Here is a 13,400-nt window from a genome sequence, read left to right as displayed (position 1 = left end):
CTCAGTGTTGGGGTTTTGTATAAGTGTAGCACCTAGAATAATGGGTCGGATCTTCTTAATGGGCTGATGGGTGTAAGTAGATAGTGGTCTCAAGCAACTCAGCCTGCAAGTCAGAAAACACAAGCCTCCCCTAGTGAGCTAACTAAAGATCCTTCTGATGAAGTTAACTACATTCTCTGGTGTCTCACCTACTGCCTCAGTTTAACTCAGTGGTTCTCAGATGAGGGCAGTTTTGACCCGGGGGCCAGTGTTTGGAGGCATTTTTGGGTTGTGACAATGAGGAGAAGGGTGTTACTACTGTCTAGTTAGTAGAAGCCAGGAATGCTACTAAACATCCTCCAAGGCACAGGACACCCCCACCCCCATCCCAATAAAGAATTATCTGTAGGAGTATTTGATAAAACCGTCTCCAAACAACAACAACAACAACACAACTGTTCAACCCTATAGCTAACATCGTACTTAAAGGTGAAAGAGTGCTTTCTCCCTAAGATGGGGAACACAGCAGTAATATCTTTTGTCCTACCTCTGTTCACTATTTCACTAGAGATACTAGTCAGTGTAATTTTGCAAGAGAATTAAAAGGCATATTTTGCAAAGGAAAAAATAAAGTGGTCTTTATTCATGGGTGACATGAACATGTACATGGGTAACCACAAGGAAGAATTTCAAAGAAAGTGACTTGAACCAATAAGTGAGATGAGGAGGGTCTCAGTATCCAAGTCTGTACAAATTCATTTTATTTATAAATACTTGAAATAGTGAAAATTGAAATTTCCATTTATAATATTATCAAAAAATAAAACATTTAGAAGTAAATTTAATAAAATACAGGCAGAACCTCTGCACAGAAAACTATAAGGCAGTACTGAGAGAAATTAAAGCAGACCTAAATAAATGGAGAGAAATACCATGTTTGTGGATTGGAAGACTCAATATTGTTAAATGTCAATTCTCCCTGAATTAATTTATGGATTTAAATCTTAATTTTCATCTCAGGAGGGTTTTATGTCCGAGGAATTGACAAGCTTATTTTGAAATTTATATGAAAAAGGAAAGAATCTGGAGTAGTTAAAATAATCTTGAAGGAGAACTGTTCTACTTGACTGTAGACTTTCTATAAAAATACAGTGATCAGGATGGTGAAACATTGGCATAAGTATAGACAAAGAGAACAGAATATAGTCCAGAAATAGACACATATTTACAGAGTAACTTGATTTTTTCAAGACACCGAGGCAGTTAAAAGAGGGAATGCGAAGTCTTATTTACGAATGGTACTGGAACAACTGGATGTTCACATGGAAAAAAATGCATCTCCACTCTACTTCAAGCCGTAAACAAAAATTAATTCACAGTGGATCACAGACGGAAAAATAAAACACTACTAGAAGAAAATGTAGGTTATTATTTTCCAAATTGGTGTTTGTGGTGGATGGTATGTTTGTGTCCTCCCAAAATTCACATATTAAAATCTAACCCCCAATGTGATGGTTTTAGGAGGTGGGGCCTTTGGGAGATGATTAGGCTGTGAAGGTGGAGCCATCATGAATGGGATTAGTGGCCTTCTAAGGGGCTGAAGAGACCAAAATTCTCCCCTTCTGTTGTGTGAGAACATAGCCAAGGCACAGCTGCCTGTGAAAAGGAAGCCGACACTCACCAGACACTGAATTTCCAGCACCTTGATCTTGTACTTCCCAACCTCTAGAACTGGGAGAAATAAAGTTCTGTTGTTTATAAGCCACCCAGTCTCTGGTTTTTGTTAGAGCAACCTGAACTGACTAAGACAATAGTAGGTCAATATTTCTTTGATAAGATACAGAAAATACCTTAAAAATTGATATATCATCAAAAGACTAAATGAGTAAGCATGCCACCAACAAGATGAAAATATTTGTAAAACATGTCTGATAAAACACTCAAATCATTATTACATAAAGAATTTCATACTTAATAAGAAAAAGACAAAAATTTCCAAAGTATTTCAATGAGCACTTTACAAAGGTACATATATGAATGGTTAGTAAACACAGTAAAGAGTGCTTAAAATTTTTAGCCTTCAGAGAAAAGCATTTACAAGCACATTGAGATAATACTATACACCCACTAGCATGGCCAAAATAAAAAATACCATCAACCCCAAATACTGGTGAAGATTGGAACCACTAAACTCTCCTACATTGCTGGTAGGGATATTAAATGTTAAAACTGCTTTGGAAAAAGTTTTTGTGCTTAAAACTAAAAGTTACCCAGAAGAAATAAAAATTTCTATGTAAGAAAGACTTGTTAAGAATGATTGTAGCAGCTTCATTCATTACAGCCCTGAACTGGAAGCAACTCATTATCAACAGGAGAATGAATAATCCCATTTTGGTTTAGTTGTACAAAGTGCAGTACTACTCAGCAGTATAAATGAATGAGCTATTGGTAACCACAACAACATGAATGAGTCTCACAGACATAATGCTGAGCAAAAGAACCAAAATAACATAATACATCTTGCATAATTTCATTTTTAGGAAGTTCTAGACCAAAACCAATGCAAGGTTAAAAAAAATGATTGCCTCTGTGAAGTTAAGATTGATCAGAGAGAGACTTAAGAGAATGTTTTAAGGAGATGGAAATGTTCTATGTCATCAGGAGAGTGTGGGTTACACAGGTGTTTCTATGTTGCACAATTGTACTATTGGGATTTATGCATCTTTTTTGCATGGTCACTTGAACATTTAAAAATGTTAATAACAATAGCAGTATGGGGTAAAAAAATACTTCTCATTTTATAAAATTATACCCATGCTCACTTCAGCACACATATTAAAATTGGAATGATACAGAAAAGATTAGCATGGCCCCTTCACAAGGATGACATGAATAAAAGTATATTCTTGTTTAGTTTCAACTTTTCCTTGCAAAAATATTTGAAAAAATTTCAGCTTTTGAGAATTTGCCTTAACTTTTAAATAATGCTGGAAATACTGTGAGACTATTTAAGAGTTCCTCATTGCTTAAGAACCAAAAATTATGTAATATTTGACAATTCAGTCCATATGCATGTTACATATAGATCTATAATCTATAATGTGCATATTACACGCATGTGGATATATAGAAAAGGGTTTCTTTTCTTTTTTTCTTTTTCTTTTCCTTTTCCTTTCTTTTCTTTCTTGAAGAGCACAGACAGGGAGGGGGGCAGAGAGAGAGAGAGAATCCCTAGCAGACTTCACACTCAGTGCAGAGCCCAACGCATGATTTCTGTCTCACAACCCTGAGATCATGACCTGAGCCGAAATCAAAAGTCAGATGCTTAACTGACTGAGCCACCCAGGCACCCCAGAGATCACGGTCTTTCTTAATCAAATGGAAATAGTCACCTGACTTTGAATTTACCTTTCACATGTTTAAAACAATTTTCGAGGATAAATGTAAAAGTGAGGAAATGCAGGTATCATCAAAGAATAAAAACTTGTAAATGTGATAAATTACAATTGTATAGACTAAAATATTTCTAAACAACTAAAGTTTTTTTTTAAAAGATATTTGAATGGCCTTAAAAAGTCTATTTTTTAGATCCATTTTAATAGAACTACTCGGAGTTATATTTTCAAAGTCAGAAATTGACTTAGAAAGGAGGCAGAATTTGATATCATTTATTTAAAATCATATTCCTTAATTTTAATGATTCTCCAAAGTGTTGATATTGTTAATTTTAATCTTTTATCTTGGAAAATTCTTCTCTTGTTATTTTGTATTTAGATGCTTTTTACAAAGCATCACATAAACATATTGTCATATAATTGCACACTAAAAATGAGTATAGGAATTCCATTTGTCTGTTTAATATTTTAAGAAAAAGTCAAAGTAAAGTGGTAGTCAATGTTCAGGAATCTTTTTAATCACTCTTCAACAGGGATAGCTGAAGAGATAGTTCATCAACTTTCCTGATAAGAAAAATTTTAAAAAGTTGTACACTTATAAATGAATGTGATTAAGGAGAAAGACACAATAGCCAAAGACAAGATTCCTCTCCAAATCATCAGGAAACTTTAGCGTTCTTCAGTTTATATCATCTACCAGGACCTATTGGCATTTTGAGCCATATCATAATAGGATGCATTTCAGGGTTATTCTTTTTTTAAAAATTTTTTATTTTTGTGTTAATCACCATACATTACATCATTAGTTTTTGATGTAGTGTTCCATGATTCATTGCTTGTGTATAACACCCAGTGCTCCATGCAGAACGTGCCCTCTTTAATACCCATCACCAGGCTAACCCATCCTCCCACCCCCTTGCCCTCTAGAACCCTCAGTTTGTTTTTCAGAGTCCATCGTCTCTCATAGTTCATCTTCCCCTCTGATTTCCCCACTTCATTCTTTCCCTCCTGCTATCATCTTCTTCTTCTTCTTTTTTTTCTTTTAACATGTATTGTATTATTTGTTTCAGAGGTACAGGTATGTGATTCAACAGTCTTGCACAATTCCCAATGCTCACCATAGTACATATCCTCCCCAATGTCTATCACCCAGCCACCCCATCCCTCCCACCCCCCACCACTCCAGCAACCCTGTTTGTTTCCTGAGATTAAGAATTCCTCATATCAGTGAGGTCATAAGACAACCGACAGAATGGGAGAAGATATTTGCAAATGAAATACCAGATAAAGGGCTAGTATCCAAAATCTATAAAGACTTCTTAAGCTCAACACCCAAAGAACAAATGATCCAATCAAGAAATGGGCAGAAGACATGAACAGACATTTTTCCAAAGAAGACATCCAAATGGCCAACAGACACATGAAAAAGTGCTCAACATCACTCGGCATGAGGGAAATCCAAATCAAAACCTCAATGAGATACCACCTCACACCAGTCAGAATGGCTAAAATTAACAAGTCAGGAAACGACAGATGTTGGCGGGGATGCGGAGAGAGGGGAACCCTCCTACACTGTTGGTGGGAATGCAAGCTGGTGCAGCCACTCTGGAAAACAGGATGGAGGTTCCTCAAAAAATTGAAAATAGAGCTACCATATGATCCAGCAATTGCACTAGTGGGTATTTACCCCGAAGATACAAATGTAGGGATCCAAAGGGGTACATGCACCCTGATGTTTATAGGGTTATCCTTATGTTCTCATGACAATATGATTTTTTAAAAAGAATTTATTTATTTATTTGACAGAGAGAGAGAGAGAGGGTGTACAAGCAGGGGGAGCAGCAGAGGGAGAGGGAGAAGCAGGCTCCCTGCTAAGGGAGCCTGATGGAGGGCTCGGTCTCAGGACCCTGGGATCATGACCTGAGCTGAAGGCAGACGCTTAACTGACTGAGCCACCCAGGCACCCCGACAATATGATTATGGAAGCTAGTTCTAGAAGTGAGAGAAAGCCTTCGATTTTACTTGCATTGATAAATAATATCAATCAATTCATTGACAATGCTCTTTGAAAATGTGATCTGTTATTATAAGTGTTCTTTGATATCCTGAAAATTTGGGGCTTTCAACTTTGTTTAAAAGACTAGTTTTTGTATAGTAAAGACAGGCTTTACTTAGCCATGCCTGTTCCATGTCTGGATTCTCCTAACCCTGTTCTTGTAAACCATATTTATTAAGCCCAAAATGGTATTTAGTTCTCGTTGCGTGGCATCATTGGAAAATGGTTGAAATTTTATTCCTTTAATTATGTGTTTTTCTCATGAAAAGATGCTACGTCTTTTTTTTTTTTTTTAAGATTTTATTTATTTATTTGACAGAGAAAGACACAGCGAGAGAGGGAACACAAACGGGGAGTGGGAGAGGGAGAAGCAGGCTTCCCGCTGAACAGGGAGCCCGATGCGGGACTCGATCCGGGGACTCCAGGATCATGACCTGAGCCAAAGGCAGTTGCTTAACCAACTGAGCCACCCAGGAGCCTGCACTTTGTATTTCTTTTTTTCTTTTTTTTTTTTTTAAGATTTTATTTTATTTATTTATTTGAGAGAGAGAATAAGAGAGAGAGACCATGAGATGGGGGAGGGTCAGAGGGAGAAGCAGACTCCCCGCTGAGCAGGGAGGCTGATGCGGGACTCGATCCGGGGACTCCAGGATCATGACCTGAGCCGAAGGCAGTCGCTTAACCGACTGAGCCACCCAGGCGCCTGATGCTACGTCTTTATAGAGATGGTTACTTCAGGATGTGGTTTTAGACCCGACACATACAGCCCATACATGTGACTCCATACCTAGTGTAAAATGTTGAATCCTGTTTTCCTCATTAGCATTTATTGTAAATGTTCTCCTGTGTAACTAAAGATGCTGTTTGTATTATAGGCACATACCATAATTTGCTTAATCATTCTTTCACTGTTGGACACTTCCTTGTATTATATACAATTCTCTAGGGAACATCTGTGTGCATACATTTTTATCTGCATTTTGGATTTCTTCCTTAGAATAGATTCCCAGCTGTGAAACTGCCAGGTCAAATACTCTTCCAAATTGCTTTCCAAGAAGGCAGTTTTCTTTCTTTTTTTTTTTATTTTTATTTTTTAAAGATTTTATTTATTTATTTGACAGAGAGAGACACAGCGAGAGAGGGAACACAAGCAGGAAGAGCGGGAGAGGGAGAAGCAGACCCCCCACTGAGCAGGGAGCCCGATGTGGGACTCGATCCTGGGACTCCAGGATTGTGACCTGAGCCGAAGGCAGTCGCTTAACCAACTGAGCCACCCAGGCGCCCGGCAGTTTTCTATCAGTAGAGATAGATAGGTATGCTCGTCTCATTGTCCACTTGCCAAACTTATTATAATCCCTGTTTTTGCTAGTTTAGATGGAATTTCATTGTTTTAGTTTGCGTATCTTAGATGACTCATGAGGATGAAACTTAAAAACCCATTGTTCATGCCTTTGTCTTTCAGGGTTTTAGAATTTTCTTAATGATTCACATGATCTCTTTTTTTGTCTAAGGATTTTATTCTTGTCTCTCATAACAGTTTTTTTATGTATAGGCATTTATTTTTAATATGGGCAAGGAAAAGAAGGAATTAATGATTGGTTAATTCTGATTTTTAATTCAGAGAAGTAATTTTTTATGGGGTCAGGCAATATCCTTTAACATTGATTATTTTGTGCAAAAAATTCCATGGGCAAATGAAATCTTAACACTGTTAGTGCCTGAATAGGGGATTTCATTAGTAGTTTGATAATTAACCTGTGGCATATAGTTGGCTTTTATTTTTGGAATATCATTGCTTTAAAACTACAGCTAAAGAAGGCAGATGGTTAACATGTTTTCTCCTTCCCTGAAAATATCCAAGACTGGAACCAATATTATCAGTCTCTAATGGAGGTTGGTAATGTCAAGATGGTTTGTGGCCATGTCAAGATGTTGAGTCAGTACCCAGGTCATTGCTCATTAAAGATGATGCTCTTTGGACCAACAGGAGACCCAGCAACAGGATCTTAACAATTTCTGATTCTCCCTCATATTCCTTCAAAATAGTGCAGAACATTTTGTTCTTTAGAAAACATTCAGGCCTCTTTCCTTAAGTTACAGCACTTACTATTTTTCTATTTGTGTTATTAGTCTGTGCTTTTTTTTTTTTGTAACCATGAATACTTTGGGGGAAATAACATTTTTAATAAATCATTATGCCTTTGCTTTATTTGTGTCTACATACTCTCCCATTAGTCATTCTATGTGTATGTTTTTGCATGTGAATGTATAGCTTTTTTCAAATATGGATTATTCCATTTTGACAAAACATTAATTATTTTCTGCTCTTCCACAGTCACTTCTTATTAGGTGTGTCATTTAATATTCACCAATCATTAATTTCTTCTTTTCCTTGCCCATACTTTTTGTCTCCTTGAGATCTTCAGAATGTGATTCAGTCTCCATTCTGTTATGATTTATAATTATCTGCTCAGCAGGAAGCCAGCTTCTCCCTCTCCCACTACCCCTGCTTGTGTTCCCTCTCTCGCTGTGTCTCTCTCTGTCAAATAAATAAATAAAATCTAAAAAAAATTTTTTTCTGTAAATGGAAATAACTACACATTTGATTACAGTTTCAAAAATTTGTATTTTTTCATGAAGCTGACTTCTCTTGTCATGTTGTAGCCATAACGGCTACATTGTCTACTGTTAATTTGCATTTTAACTGAGTTTTAAACATTTAACTAGAGGATGGTCCAATAGGAGATTCTATAGCCATCTCAGTAATTGGTAGGCAAGAGTTATTTTTTATTGCTATTTTAGCAGTAGGGAAGTCTGCCCTACAGGGTTGGGGTAAGAACTGATAATCTTCAAAGCAGGCTTTGTACTTTGGGGCTGTCATGAGAAAAACAGAACAGAAGTTAGGAATGGAGACATTAGAAGAGACAGATGGTGACAGGTTATAATGATTTCTAGGATCACCCAAATCATCTGAAATTTATGCCAGAATTTTGTTTTTTTTTACAGTTAGGGCAGCATGTCATGCTTATTTTGAGCTTCCATGGACACATTTCATGCAGTTCTACTGGACTTGGCATTCTTTTATGTTTCTTTGGGTCTTCAAGAAGTTTCTGATGCACATTGGGTTTTGTCAGCATTTTTGGTAACTGACAAATTTTAACATTATAAACGTTTCTAAAACATTTTTTTGTTAAACCCCTCTGTTGAAAGACTTGAAAGCAAGATGACTGATTCTTAGATTGTCTGCATTTAGAACAACCTTCTTTTAGTTGCAGAAACAGAGTGATGGTGTGTATTTTCAATGTGAGACGGGGAAGATTTTAGTGGGCACAGCAGCTGTTGATTCAAGTATAATTATGCATGTTGCTTCTGGGTTTTCTCTTAGGTGAATCAGCAGTTTTAGTTTATTATGAAAATTAGCGATCTATAAGATAATTCTGTAGAATGAGTTCCCAGAAATACAAGGTACATAATCTGGTGAATATGAAATGCTCCAGTGAAATACTCATATCCCATTGTGATCCTCAATGTCCTAGTTGCAAGTATGATCGTAGTGTCAAGAATAAAATCAACTTGGGCGCCTGGGTGGCTCAGTTGGTTAAGCAACTGCCTTGGGCTCAGGTCATGATCCTGGAGTCCCGGGATCGAGTCCCGCATCGGGCTCCCTGCTCGGCAGGGAGTCTGCTTCTCCCTCTGACCCTCTCCACTCTCATGTGCTCTCTCTCATTCTCTCTCTCTCAAATAAATAAATAAAATCTTTAAAAGAAAAAATAAAATAAAATCAACTTGACGTGGGATTGAAAGTAGCAAAAATGCTTTATGTTCTCTGGAGAAAATAGGAACGATTCCTTGTAAATGAGAAACTTCAAAATGAAAACATAAAATACTAGCTATAGATTTCTCAGCCTGACCCTCAGATTTTTTAGAATAAACTTTTCTGAGCGTTGGATTTTGAAATCTATGAGTATGTGAGATTGGTCTATGAAACAGCATACCCAATTACATACAAGATTCCCTATAGTTAGAACACTTCTTTGTATATATATGTTTTACCAATTAACTATTTTTAGCTCAATTCTTCCTATGTGCCCAGCAATGTGCTAAAAGCTGTGCATTTATTTAATGCACTTTTCATTTTGTTTTTGTTTTGTTGGCCATATGAAAGACCAAATAAGTAAACTTGAAACTTTTGGAGTGGAGGAAGCACATTTGCATTTTAATCAAGGACTCTCCTCCCCAGGGATTGAAGAAAAGTCATAAATGTGTAGCAGAATTTTGGAGGTCAGAGGCAGAAGTTGTCCACCATTATGGAGTAAATGATCGTTTAACCTCTTACTCTAAGTGTATTTCATGTAAGGTATAGATGAAGGGTCATCAGTATATATCATTTGTGATACTATCCAGGAAGAAGATTAATCAGAAGAAAAGGGTGCTTGGCAGTTTGAGAGAAAAAAATATACATGGGGTAGTTAGTGTCAGGACATCTTAAGTGTCAATAGCCTTTGAGGAAACACAGCCTAGTGTTAGCAGGATACAATGTTGCAGAAGTAGACCCCTGTGCCATTGGAATCTTTCAATTACTTCTAGAAATAGAACTTCATTTAATCAAAATTTTATTTAGCATCAGGTATATTATTGGTGCTGACTAAGTTCTTGCTGAACCAACAAATGTATGCTCCCTTAGAATGCTGAAGGCATCCTACATGGGATGATAGAGTCAGACATCTCCTGCTAGGAGCTTACACAGAAAGCAAAGTTACACAAATAGCAATAATCACAGAATACTGAGGGCTTGGCAAATGAAGGCTATGGACAAGAATTGATTTAGGAATTCAGCCATTTGAAATCATTTTAGAAGCTTGAGGGATATGAATTATAGAAACATCCAGGGAAAGGATAAAAATTTTCTGTAGGGTGGGAAAATGAGGCAAGATGAGATACTGCTGTAAGGAAGAAGTGGCATTTGAGCTGGGTGGGATTTTTATATTTAGAAATGTGAATGTGTGTAGTGAAAAAGGAGGAGAGGAAGGGTGGCCCATTCTAGATTGAGGGAATTAAATTGACTAATTTTTATATTCTACATTTATTGATTGCCTCCTATGCACTAGGCACTGAACTAAGTTATGCTTGGAACACAGAATAAGTAAGAATTTGAGTTCTCATCTTTGAAGAGCTCCCACTGTGGGAGTTGCAATGTGGGGGAAGCATATGTATAAGCATTGTACAAAATGTGTGCTGAAGGCGGCCCTTGGTGCTCTCAGGGCCTGAAGGGGGCGCCTCTCCTACACAGAGCACCAGGGTGGGCTGGGTTCATTCTCAATACTCCTCAGCCCAGCTAGCAGCTATGTGTGAGCTACAGAATCCAGCTGAAGGTGCATGTTTGTTGTTCTTGTTGTTGTTATTGTTTGTAGCCCCTTTCATAAAAGCTTCTTACTGAAATTATTCATGTATTTATCTTCCCTCTAGACCTTAAGTTCTTGGAGGCTACTAAATCAGGTTTTCTCATCTTTGCCTTACTTTGTGGTATCTAGGACAGTGCCTTGCACACAGAGTGGATATTAAAAGACTTTAGGAAGGTAATTATGTTTTGTGTCTCTTGGAAGATAAAGCATATCTTGTTGAAGGCATGGCTGTGAGATAAGGTGTCCTACCCCTATGCACCTTCAGCCTCCCTAATCCTATCCTGTGCAGTTTCTAAAGCTGTCTTGTGGCGGAGGCCAGTGATGGCCCATGTTTGGGTCGAAGCCACTTTTGACACTTGTAATTATTTTTTGAACTATGAACCCTTGGCAGGCATTTTAACCTTCCCATCCGTCCGTAGCTAAGCTTTTTTTTATTAAGGGAGGGGGAAGCTGAACATGAGCAAGCTACTCTTTTCATTTATTTTTTAAAAAATGCTCGTTAAAAAGTCACCTTTCCCCAATTTCACATCCAATTTAAGTTCATCCTTACCTGTAAGACACTAAGTCAATATCCTGAGATTGTTTAGGAGGCTCCTTATTCTTCTCAGCTGTAAAGTCAATTACCTTTCAAATGATTTTATAGCTGACAGTAAATGGCCCATGAAGTATATGAATAAAAATGAGGGCAAACATTTCATGGTTAAATAGTTATAATGGTAGTCAGTGTAATGGACTGAAGTATCAAAAATAATCAGTGACAAATTACTTAGTGGTCACATGATATTATGCTATGGTTTCTACAAAGATATCATTTGCAGGTGTTCTGACACACATCTGACCCAAGTTTTATGATGTTTTATTTTATGTAAGCAAGTGTCTGTATATTTCTAGGGTAAGAACATCGGTGGAGATCAAATATAAGAAAAACGAGCTATGACTTGGTTTCATCATCATAAATGGTATTTGAGAATGTTGATATCTTTGGAAAATATACTTAAGTATCTACCATTGCTTATCACATTTCATGGAAATGGTATAATTGTATAGCTTCTTCCAGGGTATGTATATATCACCTCTGTCATTGTGTAAACAGATTAATTCTACTAGTTCTTTTTTTTTCATGAATTGATTTTTTTAAAAGATTTTATTTATTTTGAGAGAGGGAGAGAGCACGCACAAACAGGGGGGAACAGCAGAGGGAGAGGGAGAAGCAGACTCCCCGCTGAGCAGGGAGCCCAATGTGGGGCTCGATCCCAGGACCCCGGGATCATGACCTGAGCAGAAGGCAGACGTTTAACCAACTGAGCCACCCAGGTGCCCCTCTAATAGTTCTTAAATAGTTCCTTATGGCATTTTTAAGAACTGTCATGTTTTCTGGGTTGTTGTGACACAGATTGATGGTAGCCACGCCTGACCTCATGGTGAAGGGAAAGAGCCAGTGGAGTATTGAATGGGCATCCTGTTTACCTGAAGTTGTACCACCAAAATTTCTTCATCGACACTAGCTATTTCTTCAAAGCTCTTTGTTTGGCCAGAGAGACTGAAATCAGTCTGTCCCTTTAGAGGTCCACTATGAGACATTTCAAAATGCTTTTCAGGTCTTGGAATCTGGTGACTGCATTTTAGCAGTTCTATAAACATGCAAAGTTAGTCATGTGGTCTGCTGGTCTGTATTTATAAGTGCCATTCACTTGTCCATGTTTGTACAAGGGGACCTGAAAGGAACTCTCAAGGCCATTTTTATTGCAACTCATTGTGGATGACATTGAGCAGTTGCAGCACCATGTTAGTCTATGAACTTGGGCAGAAGTGCGCTGGTACAAGGTATCTCTGTGTTGGATTCACACAAGGTTTTTCTTCAAGAGAAGCCGTGGGATAGAAGTCTTCCTCTCTTGCTACTCCTTTGCACCTTTGATTTTTTGAAACTTAATTTTCTTATTCTTAAACTCTTATTCCTAAACTCCAGACAGCACTGTTTCCTTCTCTGTAATTTTTGTTTATATTTGTGTATTTTAATTAAGGTAACTTTCTGGTGGTAGAGAGGGACTTGAGGCACATTCCCTTTTCTTTTCTTTTCTTTTCTTTTCTTCTCTTCTCTTTTCTTTTCTTTTCTCTTTTCTTTTCTTTTCTGAATAAGTAGGCCTTTGCAAAAAGCCACACGCTTAAGAAGTAACAGCAGAATCTCTCGTATCCCGTCTCCTGTTAATCAGCTAAGTGGGTCAACTTTCCTCCATAAAGTCTACATGCTAATGTCTATGACATTCTAGAAGGCTATCCTTTTGAACACTGGTGTATTTCAGATCCCCCTTGCGGTGTGTATGTTTATCACCAGTCTCTAGTCTGTTGATGGCAATTTTACTTGCTATTATATCACAAGTTATTCTGTAAACTAATGTAACAGATACAAGTAAAGAGAAATGTTTATATGGAAACTAAAATGGAATGCTAGTCACTTTGCTAGGCAAAAATTGCTATTGAATTAGGTGTGGGTAAGCCAGTCACAAAGACTGTGAAAAATGTGAATGACTAAGAATCATAGAATGATTCTGAAGTCAGGTTGCTTCTCAA

General features: G+C 37.4%; 1 protein-coding gene and 1 non-coding gene across 2 annotated transcripts in view; both read left to right on the top strand.

Moving 5' to 3' along the window:
- The window catches only part of DEPDC1B (DEP domain containing 1B), a 458,815-nt gene that overhangs the window by 339,316 nt on the left and 106,099 nt on the right, over window positions 1-13,400 (top strand). The window lies entirely within an intron of this gene.
- On the top strand, window positions 2,794-2,897 carry LOC123836441 (U6 spliceosomal RNA). The gene has a single exon (XR_006788965.1). It is a non-coding gene; the product is annotated as a U6 spliceosomal RNA (small nuclear RNA).

The sequence above is a fragment of the Mirounga angustirostris genome, unplaced genomic scaffold (genome assembly GCF_029215605.1).
Source record: "Mirounga angustirostris isolate CCGP_5_RB_7025 unplaced genomic scaffold, mMirAng1.0.hap1 SCAF_7, whole genome shotgun sequence".
NCBI classification, from domain to species: domain Eukaryota; kingdom Metazoa; phylum Chordata; class Mammalia; order Carnivora; family Phocidae; genus Mirounga; species Mirounga angustirostris.
This window is presented reverse-complemented; position numbering and strand designations above follow the sequence as displayed.